Raw genomic sequence first — 13,255 nt, 5'->3', positions numbered from 1 at the left:
GTAGTTATCTCAAAAATAGTTAATAACTATATTTGTAAGGAAAACCATTTCACCAATATAGCAAATCCAAAATATATAAAAGGAATATATGCAATGGCATTCCCACTAAATAAGAAATAAAAAAAGGTAGTATTCAGGACAAGACTTAAACAGCATAGAGGTTTTCAGAGTTATTCCCCACTCCCAGCTTATGTGCATGTTAATTTATAATATATAGATATTTTACTAGTGTAGCATTAAAAACATTAAAATTGCTGTTGGTTTCAGTAATGCATCATCAAAAGAAATTGAATCTTCAGACACTTTAGTGTCTGTATTTATTTCATCACTACCAGCTCCAGGAGGCAAGGAAATTAACTCAGAATAGAAATGGTCAACAATTAACCAAGTCCTTTAATATTCTGAAGCAGAATAAATCCTGGTGGTTTGTTTATGATGCCAACCATTCATTTCAAGGACTGAAATTTGTTTTCTAACATGCAGGCTTTCATCAGATGAAGCACTAGCAAGATCAAGCCATACCATTGTACATGAGTTGCACACATTAGTCAATTTCAGAGTATATGAATTATACATGTTAGTCAAAATCAGTGTATGTGAGTTATACACGTGTTAGCCAATAAGAGTACATGTTACACACTTGTGTTAGCCAACAGCAGTGTACGAGTTACATACATGTCTTAGCCAATAGCAGGGTACACAAGTTACACACATTAGTCAATATCAGTGTACATGAATTATACATGTTAGTCAATATCAGTGTACATGAGTTATACACGGGTTGGCCAACAGCAGTGTACATGTGTAACACACATAGGCTAGCCAAGTGGCATTTCGTATGTAGGCTGAAAAGTAATATTAATGTCTGGTGAATGAATGAAAGTCCATTTCAATCTTTGTAATGAAAGCCTGTCATGCGGGATTGATACTCAAGGTTTAGTTGAGGAAAAAATCTAATATCTATTCTTATTTAACTGTACTTAGTTTAAATTTACCCCTGCATTTTATTTGTATCACTGAGTTTGTAACTTCCATATTTTTTGCAAAAATGTTTCAGTAATTATTGAGTCCTGATAATTTCTTTGAGAAGCTAATATATATTTTGTTGTACTTCTCTGTTAACATGTAGTATCTGGATTGCTCAAAAACCACAGCACCTCTTTTTGTGTCTGAGATGTCAGGGCTTATCTGCAGAAATTTAATATTACTCAGTGTGATACATTCAAAATGAAATAAGTAACAAATATTAAATATACAGTTATTCATATAAAATGGTGATATTCGTGTAATTTTATAAAATGCATTACAATCACTCACACTGTAAATCTGCAAACTAATGTATAAATGTCATGGAAATAAATTGTCAATATTATAAGGCTTTTCTGAAATTATACTAGATTTTTGGTAATAAGTAACAGCAAGTAATGCCTATGGTGTCTAAGATTCAAGTTCCATTAGATGAGTTTTAACAGAACATTTTCTCTTGAAATGTATGCAGCATAATAAATATACAATTTCATATATTAATACACAAACATATGCAACATAAAACATGTCCTATAGATGTATTTTTGATCTAGCCCTTCTTTAAAAGCTAAATTAACACAAATTATTCTATATACTCCACATTTGAAAAGTGCTTGATAGAAGCAAAACATGTTTATCAAGCAACTTATAAGCAATGTCCATGTACTGATTTTTTATTTATTTAACTATACACTATTTTTATGTGCTGAACCTCTAGCTTTGCATAATTCTTTTAGTTTTACACAAATGTGGGCTATTTCTGTATAAAACTGTCATACCTGCACTGTATCTATCTAGTTACCTTTTTGTTTTTCTTTTATCCATACTAATGAGACAGATGTATTCTCCAAATATATATATTTGTAAATGATTAATAATAAAATAAGGCACCGTTTCTGACAGTTCAAAGTATAATGACAATACACTTTATACACTTCAAACATTGTCCAATGCAAGCAAAAAAAAAAATCAATAAAGGCAATCTGATTATATCTTCCAAGAAAGAAAGGAAGCGAGAAAAGGTCAGTATGCTGAGATAAACTGCACCAGTAGTGAGTCTAATTTGGTTCTTCATTTTATGAGAACAGAGCTATATAAAATCAGTAAACTTTACTGGAGAAGGTAATAAATATGTAACTTCTCTGCTAATCTAATATGTTTTAGCTTTTCCATTAATGGATAAAAAGCTAATTTTAAAGTACTATGTAAACCCCAAACTAATGCTGGTTAGCTACCATTAACTTTGAATTCAAAGAAATGGGAACTTTTCCTGTTGGCTACATTTTTTCTGACTTGACATAATACATTTTGTTTTACCTGTTTCTGCAGTTTGCAAAGTAGGCCCTGCACTTACAATGTGCCTAGTATACCATCTACTTGTCCAGTACACTTGACAGTGTTTTGAATGCTTTGTGAGGCAGTCACTGAGCCAAGGGCAATATTCATAATTATACATGACAACCTGTGTACAGAGAATCTGACCACTAAGCATATACGTGTGGATATATTTTCTTCTCATTTGTTTTTGTTTGTTTGCTCAAAATAAGCGTAGAAAGGAAACTATGCACATCTCTCTTCCCTGCATCACCTATGCTATTGAGCTTTTTGTTGGTGTCTCTAATGTCTGGGCATAAAAAAACTTGATCTTAAACCAACTGAATTCTCAAAGATCATTGCCCTTTGTTCTCAGTAAGAGGTAATTAACACTTTACAGTATTCACTGAATCAGGAAATGCTCTTTGTAACTCTTTGGACACAAAAAAAAAACTAACAAAAAAAAAAGTGTTGTGTAGCCATACGTACCTAATTAAATGCAGCTGCAAGTAACCACCAAGGCATACTACTATAAGAAGTAAATATTTGCTGGTAGTATGTTCATGATGAATGAACTGTGGCACAATTTAATTTTCAAATATAATAAGGTGGAAGAGCAAACAGTAATAATGTTCTAAGTTAAACAAGTCAGTTATACAAGAAGGGAAATCTTTGAAACAAAGTCCATTCCATGTGTATAGAACAGGTTAACAAGTTACAGAATACTCAGAGAGAAATAAGGTTTGACAAGTAGGCAGATAGAACATTTTTCCAAAATCAAAAGGGCTACTTGTGCCTAAAACTTAGCACAAAGGTGAAAGCTGCTATGAGCCTGCAGTATGTTCTGTGATAGCTCATCAGTTTGTGTGTGTGTGTGTGTGTGTGTGGGGGGGGGGGGGGGCAATCAGCTAATGGATTATAGATTGTATGTCATGTAACTGGCAGGGTTGTTTGTAGAACAGGTACCAGCATTTATTTAGCTACTTATTTACATTTCAGCTTTAGTTAATTTGGTTAGCTCTATCTGGTGATGTCCATTTTCAGGGGAGACCGGGGGGAGGGGGTAGAAATGTGCAGAAACAGTAATAACATAATGCAATAATATAACTATTTGTCAAGAATAACAAGAGTATAGATCATGTCCATACAATGAGAAAATATAAAAATTGTCAAAAATAAAAATGTACAGTTCTTGTTTAGTTAATCTAACTGAGTTATGAAATTCAGCAGAGGAAATATTTGAGAAATGTTGCTGGAGATGCTCTGGTCTCACTTACCCAGCCCTGTTATGAAATGTACCTCTGTAGTCAGTCTACACTTTCTTGCTTGCAGCACAATACATATTTCCCTTCCTAGTCAGACAGGCATTCTATTTCTGAAAACCTAAAATGCCGTAATACCCTATATTTTATTTACACTTTGCTAGCAAGACCTGGTAAGCAAACCCCTCTCACTGATTATTCCTTCTTGGTCAGATCACCACAGTTCTTGAAGGAATTTCTACTTCCTAGCCAGCAAAAGTGGGGGATAATATTTCATAATACATGTGTCTCAGTTGCTGTGACCTAAGCATAAGGCTATGGTTTTGGTGCTTCAGATTTGGCCCATGTGGCACAGATAGTTACTAACATCCTTCATAGTATTAGGCGTGACTTAACGTATGTGCCTTAATGAATAACTAAGCCCAGCTATTTTATGTGACTGATTTTATGGTATCTATTATCTGAACATTTTCTAATCTACAAAATAAAAATGAGAAAGCGCTTATCTGGCTTTCCTATTATTTTTAAACATTATCTTATTACGTTAATACCTAGGCATATTGATTGGTATATTATGTGACTCAAAAGGGTGCTGTGCAGGTAAGCATAACTATGCCTACTTTCAGCAACCTAATATTAACCTATTTATGGACAGCTTATTCCCTGCAACTCGGAGTTAATGCACTGCTATCTACAGCGAAACTTCAGGGGCAGCACGTTTATATTACTAATCGGAATAACTTAAATCAAAGTGTACATTGTAACTATTTGAGACCATTGCCCATGCAGTCTGTAGCATCTTCGTCTAATAATTTAAAGTGCACATTGTAACTACTGTCCACACAGTCTCTACATCTTCCTACCTGACTCATGTAAAATCCATTTGTTTTCTATAACTTCTTCCAGTGTGATCATTATGGAGTGCAGAGTCCAAAAAGCATACCATTTATCAAACTCCAGTATCCATGCAGATCCTTTACACAAATGATGATCAAAATGTCCAGATATGATTTACCAAGGCCTCCTTTTTCCAGAATATCTCACTGCAAAAGCAGCAGCCTCAGTATTAGTTCTGACAGCATTTAATACATGCTAGTAGTATTATATTCACTTTTAATACTTAACCATATAATAATCTGCATTTCCTTAAAGCACTTATAGCAAGAACACAGTCATTTATACAGAGCATTGTCTTGGTGGCTACAATGTCTTTTCCTTGTGTAAAAGTCCTTTACTGGAATTATAGGGTTGTCTATATAAAAGTGCCCCTGTGGCTATAGTTGGTGTACTTGGTTACTGAAATGAAATTGCATGATATAAACTAACTAACTAATACCCAATTTGCAGGCATCTGAGTGTCTTGGAAATGTTTTCAGGTGCCTAAGAAAGCTTAGGAGAGGGCAAGTTAACCCATTTATCATCACTGTGTGCTGGAAGCTGGAGAAGATGAAAATAACCTAATAAAGTTTTAAAAATGAAGCAAAGGAAGGACAAGATTTTTGTAGTCAATTTTTGTTTTCAATGAATGTGATTTTCACTATGTCCATAGTTTATTTTATTTATTTCGTGATGATTGTTGCAATGGTCAGGACGTGCAAAACCGTTTATATTTCCCCTGCATGATTATGTGGAAAGAACTTGTTCTCTGATATCACAAACACACACAAACCTTTCTCTAACAGATGGTCTGGTACATTTTTCCAGTACCGACCTTAAGTAGTCAAAGTACTGGAGTACACTTGTTTACTGCATTTTCCTCAAGTAAAACAAAAAAAAAATGATTTTGCCGGCACAAATTCTATAAAGTGAGGCTTTTCAGACCCCTAAATATATAAACACCGTAGAGCCCTGCACTTAAACACTAGTGGATGTGGATTTGTAGAGTAGGCTTAGTTCAATAGTATTTAAAATTATAAACTTGTATGGACTTTTGGGGAAGGGGAGTGGATTCCTAGATCAAATCTGATCCATGCTTGCAGCACTCTCACACTGTGGTGAGCAAAGAAAGGGGTGGGGGTAAAATTGATCTTATCCCATGTCCATGGTAAAGCGTTCCATGACACAAGTGTAAAAATGTCTCCTTAAACGAAAATCGTTTAGGTTAGCCGTTTTAAACCCACTGTAATGCACAACAACAAATATAAAATCCCGTACTTAAATGTTGTGAGCAAACACTATACACTTTGGAAAAGACAGTACCAAGGGCAGCCCATTTGAAGGCTGGCTTTAAGACACTCGGAGGATGGGGTAGAAATGTGAAAACAAGGTACTGAGTAAATGATACAGTTAAAATACACATCTTCTTACTCCAAAACGCCCACTGCCTAACAACTGAATGATTTAATGCAAAGTTTACAGGGGATACCGTAAATATGATGGTGACTTGATAACCAACCTCCAGCTGTGTTAAACCACAGTTTTTAAACTTTTTTTTTTTTTTTTTTATGGTGAAAAGACTATGTTGTAACAATAAGGACAGCACTGGATGCAGGTTACTTGCCTTTAATTCTGAATTTTAAACAATAAGGTTATTTGTCGCATACTATTTAGCGATCTTAATATTTTTTATGAAAGTGCGCAAGTACTCCGGGCACCCATTACAGAAGGCTCCTACCTATTAATGAGCTGCTGGCAAACCTGTATTTACCTTCAGTTCTTTAACAGAACTTTCAAACCACTTTTCTTCACGGGACAATGAATCCGACACACCCTGAATTCAACAAAGGCAGGGTAACATGTCTAGCGAGAATTCGCCCAGGGACCAAATTATTGTATACGCAAATCATTTAAAACTGTAGTGGAATGCTTTCATCTATTCTACTATAAGAATATGTGTGCAATAAGCCGACCCAATGCATTGTGCTGGTTTTCATTGCTAAGGACAACATTCAGAACAATTATTTTTGTTTTAGGTTCATAGGTACTTACTAGTTAGGCTATTGATCCGTGAATTTCTTTAGGGAGCATTTCATTCTGTTGGCACTGAACATTTACAGTGCCTTCCACACTCTATGGTCAACTAGATGTGCTTCATGGTGTTTCCACACACTGCCAACACAACAAATGCCCTTAATTTTCAGTCCGGGGGGGGGGGGCACTTTTGTTAACATATATGGCACACCGTCACTTTGAACAGTGAGGGGGGTACCATTTGTATTACATTTTGCGTGGTTCACCGTATAAATACTTTGCGATTGCAATTAAAATGATTGCAGCTAGGTTATCTGTTTCATTAGGGTTTCACATTGCAAAAGATTTTGCTTCAGAATAGCCTTCGCTCTACGGTGCTCCAGAAACTACAATTAATTTTATAATTATTGCTGTGATAATTAAAACAAGCAGGGGCGTGTAAAGTGTTTACAGATTCACACCCATGGCAGTCTGTACGTCTTCTACCCTGCAAAAGGGCAGCAAGCAATTTTTAGCTCAGTGAGTTGAAAGGAATCGCTGACACCCCAGTATCCACTGCACCATAACAACATGAAATCCACAGAAATAGCTCACTGGTGTTTTACTGAACCTGCACATGCCTGGGCACGGAGAACTCTCAAAAAAATCCTTCAGCATTAAACCATAAAAAAATGCATGTACTTACTGTTATTTTCAAATTTCCAACATTTGGTATACAATTTAGTCCTACATTTCAGATCAGCCATCTATATTGCATCTACATTACATTTTACAATCTTAAAGGCACATCAAATAAGTAAATACACCTGATAAACGACCTACTTTGGTATGCAAGAGAAAAAAAAGTTATACTCACTAGGAACAAAAAAAATTCAGTGGTGCAGTGGGGCCAGAGGTTTGCCTACTATTGGGCGCTCTTTCTGGTTTTGTTGCTAACGATTTGCACTTGATGTTAACGAATGAAGACATAAAGCAGGCACGCCTGGAAGTTTGAATTTAAGTTCTTTCCGATGTTTATTGTGCCTGTGTGTGTATGGGGAGGGGGGGGGGGGCAGGCATGTTAAGTGTTTAAAGGAAATCAAAGGGGAACATTTTAGCCAATACCCTTACACTTACTTTTATGCCACTTTATATAGGGTTAGAAGAGACGGATGACTATATAAATGCAATACAAATTCATATGCAGTGAGCATATTTTTAATGAGCATACTTTATATTTAAATTATAACACCAGATGAGTGTCCTTCGGTTTTCTGGATTAATCAAGTTTAAAAGCTTATTCTTGCTGCTACTGGATAGTCTCAAATACTGAACAATTAAAAGATAAAATGCTGCCAAGCCAAGTGCCCCCTGCAGGACTAATAGGGGGCCGTTATTCTAATTTACCCATTCTGACTTTTAGAAAAAGATGGACATATAAGATGCATATAATCAAATATATTTAATCGCTAGAGGGCAAATAAAGTTTATGGGTAAGTGTACAGATATACAGCAAGCATTCAGGCATTTCTTCCTCTCATATTTCAGTCCCTCACAGACTGCAAGATCCTAAAGCTCTTCTAACTCCTTCTCTGCTTCTATACCATCTCCTTAAGCTGCTGCTCAGGCTTTATTGCTTCTATTCTTCTTAACTCTCTCTTTCGCTATATGTCTGCATCACTAACTTTCTGTCTGCTATTTCTATTTCTGATGAGAGTGACTATTGTTGTATGTAATGTTTTAACTGTATTGAACTGTTTAGATATGTAGTAAGATATTACAACATCTTGTAGCAGTTGGTTCTTTCAACTTATTTTTTGTATAGTATTTCTAATACAATCTTTATTGAATTGGATTATACTGTATTTGTATTGTACTGTATGTGGAGCTTTTCTCCCCGGGCCTCTGCTGAAAACGGGTTCTGAAGACCCAGTCAGACCACCCCGGTAAACAAATGCCAAATAAATAAATAAATAAAATGTCCTCTCCGATCCCTTATAGATCGAGAAGTAGACAGACAGATATAAACAGATACAAGAGATTCATCAGCAGTGGTCATCTATAGGCAAACACATTCATATAATTCTATATTTTTACATTTCTAGTGTAGAATAGTGTTCTACTGCATGTGTTTCAGACAAATGACCATTCAAGTAAATGTGATCTCTGTCAGTCAGGTTCACGTATTTGTCATCTTACCAAATGTAGTTTAACCAGTAGTGGTTTAGAAAAATGGATGGATGTTTACAGCTATGCTTTCTACGTGGAGTAAGGGGTTGGGCAATTTCAGCATGAAATATTTTTCCTACACCATATTCCAATACATTCCAATGTGTCCGAATATTTTATAATGCAGCTTCTGGGACTCTGCCTTAGCAAACAAGCCTTCCTCGGAAGGCCAAAAAGCTCTTAGGCCTTCGTTACATATAGTGACTACCCCAGTCCTCCCACTTACAGTAATCAAAATTTGACTTGTTACACCATTATTTTATTAATAATTTGCAATTTGATTATTCTTTTATTATTCATTTGCAGTTTGATACACAATCACTACATGAATACTGTTAAGTTGGCTTTTAAGTACACAAAGTTTTCAGCTCCTCAGAGAAGCTGTCTGCATACCTCCCACACTCCAAGCATTGAAAATCCTAACACCGGTCTTTAAAAATAGCAGCAGAGGGCAGACTGAGGAACACTTTCTTATTTATTTAACTTATTACAGTAGAAGGCCTTTGCATACTAGACCCTTTAAAAATCGCAGCAGAGGGCAAACTGAGGAACACTTTCTTATTTATTTATTTAACTTATTACAGTAGAAGGCCTTTGCATATTAGACCCTATATAGTTAGTGCTAGTGAATCTGTGCTGATGCATCTTCGTGTATTTAATAAAATTATGTAATCAGAAGCAAGTCTGACTTTATGAACATCACCATCAATGTAGGAGGAGCAAGGCTGTTTCTGAGGGCCAAAATCATAGCAGTGATCAAAATAGGCTAAAAGGAGCAGTCTCATCTCCTTTAGAACCCATGACCCTGGGACAGAGCTCTACTAACTATGCATCAGCTACTGTATACATGTATTACCAAAGTCAGGTCACATTTCCATACAACATATTACCTCCCAGGCACTGCAAGCTTGCAGTTCACGTTTCTAGGGGTATCACGCTGTTCTCACAGTGTACTATTTTCAGTTAATATTTGTGCTTATATTCGTACTATTTCTATTTCCAGAGATTGTTTCTGAGTGGTTGTGTATTGCTGCTATATGAACTATTAAATGGATGCAAAAAAAGATACATGTACACTTGAAGTGGTAGAAGTGATAGTGTGTATATGCAGTGAAGATGACATTTTTTTCTAAGTGAGTGCATATAAGCTTAACAAGGAGTTGTGCTTTTGTTTATTAGATGATCAGTAAGTTTTGTACTCACGTGATCGTTACTTTTTTCATTAATACGGTATAATAAAAAATCGGATTATCAAAAGTTAATCAACTTAAAAAGAGACCTGCTTCTGTGAAAAACGGCCATTGATTATATTTTACCTTATACATTTTCCTTACACAGACTTGACAACAAACTGCTATTTTGCATTTAAAAAGCAAACATTATAGTTGACTGTTTTATAAAAAAAAAAAAAAAAAAAAACACTTGCAGTGATAGACACAATTTAACTGACGCTGCAAAATAATCTGGAGTATTTTGCATTTTATTCCATAAACTTATTTCCTTTAAATTAAGAAAATGTGTTTGTGTGTTTAGGGTTGCAACAAAGTTCAACATCAAAATGCTTATAGGTGTTATCTTTTGGAAGAGTAGTCCTTCATCATCTAGTTTATTCCTTGTTTCTGCGAATAACCATCCAATGACAGATAAAGTGTTGATATGTAATATTTAAGATAGTACTATAATTGTTTATTAACTATATTTTATGGGTATGTACTTTGCATTTCAAGCAAAATGTCTTTTGTCTCTACAGATATTGTTGGTTTGGTCTCCCGAGTGGATAGCAAAAGCTTAATTCATTCAGTCCTTTTCCACCGACTGGTTGGGAACTGTGTGTCTTTTAAGCAGAGTGGTGTCAAGAAAAGGTGAAAGGAAATGTATAGAAAAAGGCTATCAAATAAAGTATTAAAGTAATTATTCTGAAAAAAAATGACTGGCATTGGTTCGTTAATATTTGACAAAGAATGATACGATTAATTGGAATATCTCATTTTTTTACGGAGGGCTTGTATCACTAATATTAAGCAAAGATGATTCGATTAATTTATAGTGAATTATTTTATGGGGAATTTGTGGAAGATGCCGACTATGATTGTTTTGATGTAGTCATTTTACATGAGTGTGTTAAGAATTTATTTCATTTAATGATTTGTACCCGATTATTGAAACACAAAAATGCTTATGTAAATTAATTCAATGTTTGCTTTTCGTTAATACAGTGTTGACGTTAAAACACTAAAAAAATATGAAAATGAGTGTAACTACAGGTTAGCCTTTTTGTTTTCTTCATCATACCTGTTAACGTCATAATTCTGAAAAGATGAAATTACGATTTTGCCTATCATTCCTCCAAGGATTTATTGCTGCCTCTTGTAGGTAACTACATGCCTACAGTATATTAAGTAAAATGAAAAAAAAAAGTGTTTGGTCCTGACGTTACAAGCATACGTGCTAATATGTCTATTTTTGTATTTAACATGCTTTGAACGAAGTTGTCTCAGGTAACCTATAGCTACCTAACTGCGTATTTAGTTACTTACCTGACTGCTTATCAAGCATTCTCTCCTCTTTTTCGCTTTATACGTTTGAAATTATGTATCTGAATACTTTATTTCATGGAAACGATTTTGAATGTTAACAGGTGTGTATGCTTCCTTTATTTAATAAAATTATGTACTGATAAACAAGCCTGGCTTTATTAGTGGAGGATCTGTTTTACAACTTAGGATGTAATGCACCACTTGGGTGTAGAATTTAAAGCGCAGAACTGCAATTTACATGTGGCCTACAAATCATCTTTGCATTTATTTGGCTTATACTGTTACTGTACAAAATAAGGTTGTTTGACAAGTTTGTTTTTTTCAGAAGTACATTTGGGTTCAAGTTTTAGTATAAGACCCGAACGCTGGTCAGAACCAGACCGTCCTGGAATTCTTGTAGTGTGCCCTGCAATCAGTTGAAAGACAAATGAATTTCCGTTTCCCTTTTTATCTGAATGGGGCTACCTTTTTTCCTTATTTCCCTCATCTCCCTACACAGTTTATATAGGTATCGTAGTTTATAAGTTATCTTTATTTCTGAATCTTTCTCTATAATGTTTAAACGCCTTTATGAAATTATCACTAAAAACACAAGCAGACATACATTAATAAAAATAAAGCAAACCATGGTAACATTTTCATCTACGTGCATTACACTCCTAAGTCATTGTTTGAGTTTGTTTTACTGTACTTTGTTGCTTATGCATAAATTTTCTGGTGAATATTGGTATTGCTACGACGGCCTTTAATTTATTCAGTGATGTCAATGAAAACCCAAACCGTTTTTTTTTTTAGAAGGGCATAGAGTGTTTTACATTTTATACTTACTCGTAAACAAGATAATCAAAAAGGTGGATAGCCAATATTAGACCGCCTTAAAAAGAAAGTTTTTTAGCTTTTGGGCTTTGACCCATGTTTGTGATGTGCAAGTATCTATAGCATGTTAAATTATTTAAAAAAAATGTCTTACGTGTACTGCATTTACTACGCCATGCAATGTTTCTATATTGGAAATATACTACATTGTATGATTGTTATATGTAAATTTGCATAACTAAATGGGTTTGTTGAAATAGTGTTATTTTAGCTCCTTTTGGACACACACACAAAACTATTTTAAGTGCTGACCTGCAGTTATGATAGTCAAGTATCCATGATGTATTAGTGTATTTACTACGCGTTCACTATGTTTACCACACCTTGCAATGGTTCTAAAATACATCGTATAATGCAATTGTTCAACAAGATCTGCATAAAGTGCGTCTGATCTAAATGCGTCGTTTTGGTTTCTTTGGAGTATTGTGCGTGCGCTCACACACGTGTATGTGTTAGCATGCATATATTGTGCATGCATGCATATAGCACACTTACAACGTGTCGTGCAGACAGAAGAGTTGTGTGAAATGCAGGGAATAAAAATAAGAAAAAAAAAACAATAGTACTGACTAGTACAAAAGCAGCTTACAACACATAGCTTGCGTCTGTGAATTCCTTGTTAACTTACAGCAAAATTATAAAGCTGTTACCTCACGTAGACTACCTTACCAAGCAACGTTCTGTAATCAAACCCAAAACCAATATGGAATCTTATCTTTTGTTGTAAAAGCAACAGACTTAAATAAATGGAAAGCCTGCAGTTCATTTTAAACCCCATATCCCCTAAATACATTTTTCGTATTAATTTATTCTGAATAGTAATGGTAAATAAGAAGACCCAGAAAAAAAATTACTGACAGCCTTGCAGTGTGGTGGCTTCCAGTGTAAATCCTTAACATAACGGGTGCATTTTAATAAGGCACTGTATTAAATGAGGTACTGTATTATGCATGGAAACCGTCTTTCTTGCACGCCGAGAAGCTTGGCTTGTTTGATTGGTTGCCATAGTGAATCTAAACCTTATAAGCAAAAGGGCACGTCTGACTTATTAGCATATATTCAAATGAACCATGAAATAATGCAAACCATAAATCATGCAGTTCTTGGTGCCCATTTCTGCGT

At 34.9% G+C, this 13,255-nt stretch overlaps 1 long non-coding RNA gene across 3 annotated transcripts in view; it reads left to right on the top strand.

The window, feature by feature from the left end:
• The window catches only part of LOC122787295, a 130,584-nt gene that overhangs the window by 116,192 nt on the left and 1,137 nt on the right, over window positions 1–13,255 (top strand). For all 3 annotated transcript variants that reach the window (XR_006362563.1, XR_006362562.1, XR_006362564.1), the window contains one exon: window positions 10,471–13,255. This exon is cut by the window's right edge and continues 1,137 nt beyond it. This is a non-coding gene — a long non-coding RNA (uncharacterized LOC122787295). The remainder of the gene's footprint in view (window positions 1–10,470) is intronic.

This window comes from Protopterus annectens, chromosome 13.part0, assembly GCF_019279795.1.
Source record: "Protopterus annectens isolate FY-2018-M chromosome 13.part0, PAN1.0, whole genome shotgun sequence".
Taxonomy (NCBI): Eukaryota; Metazoa; Chordata; order Ceratodontiformes; family Protopteridae; genus Protopterus; species Protopterus annectens.
Note: the sequence above shows the minus strand (reverse complement) of the source record. Positions and strands in the feature narration are given on the sequence as shown.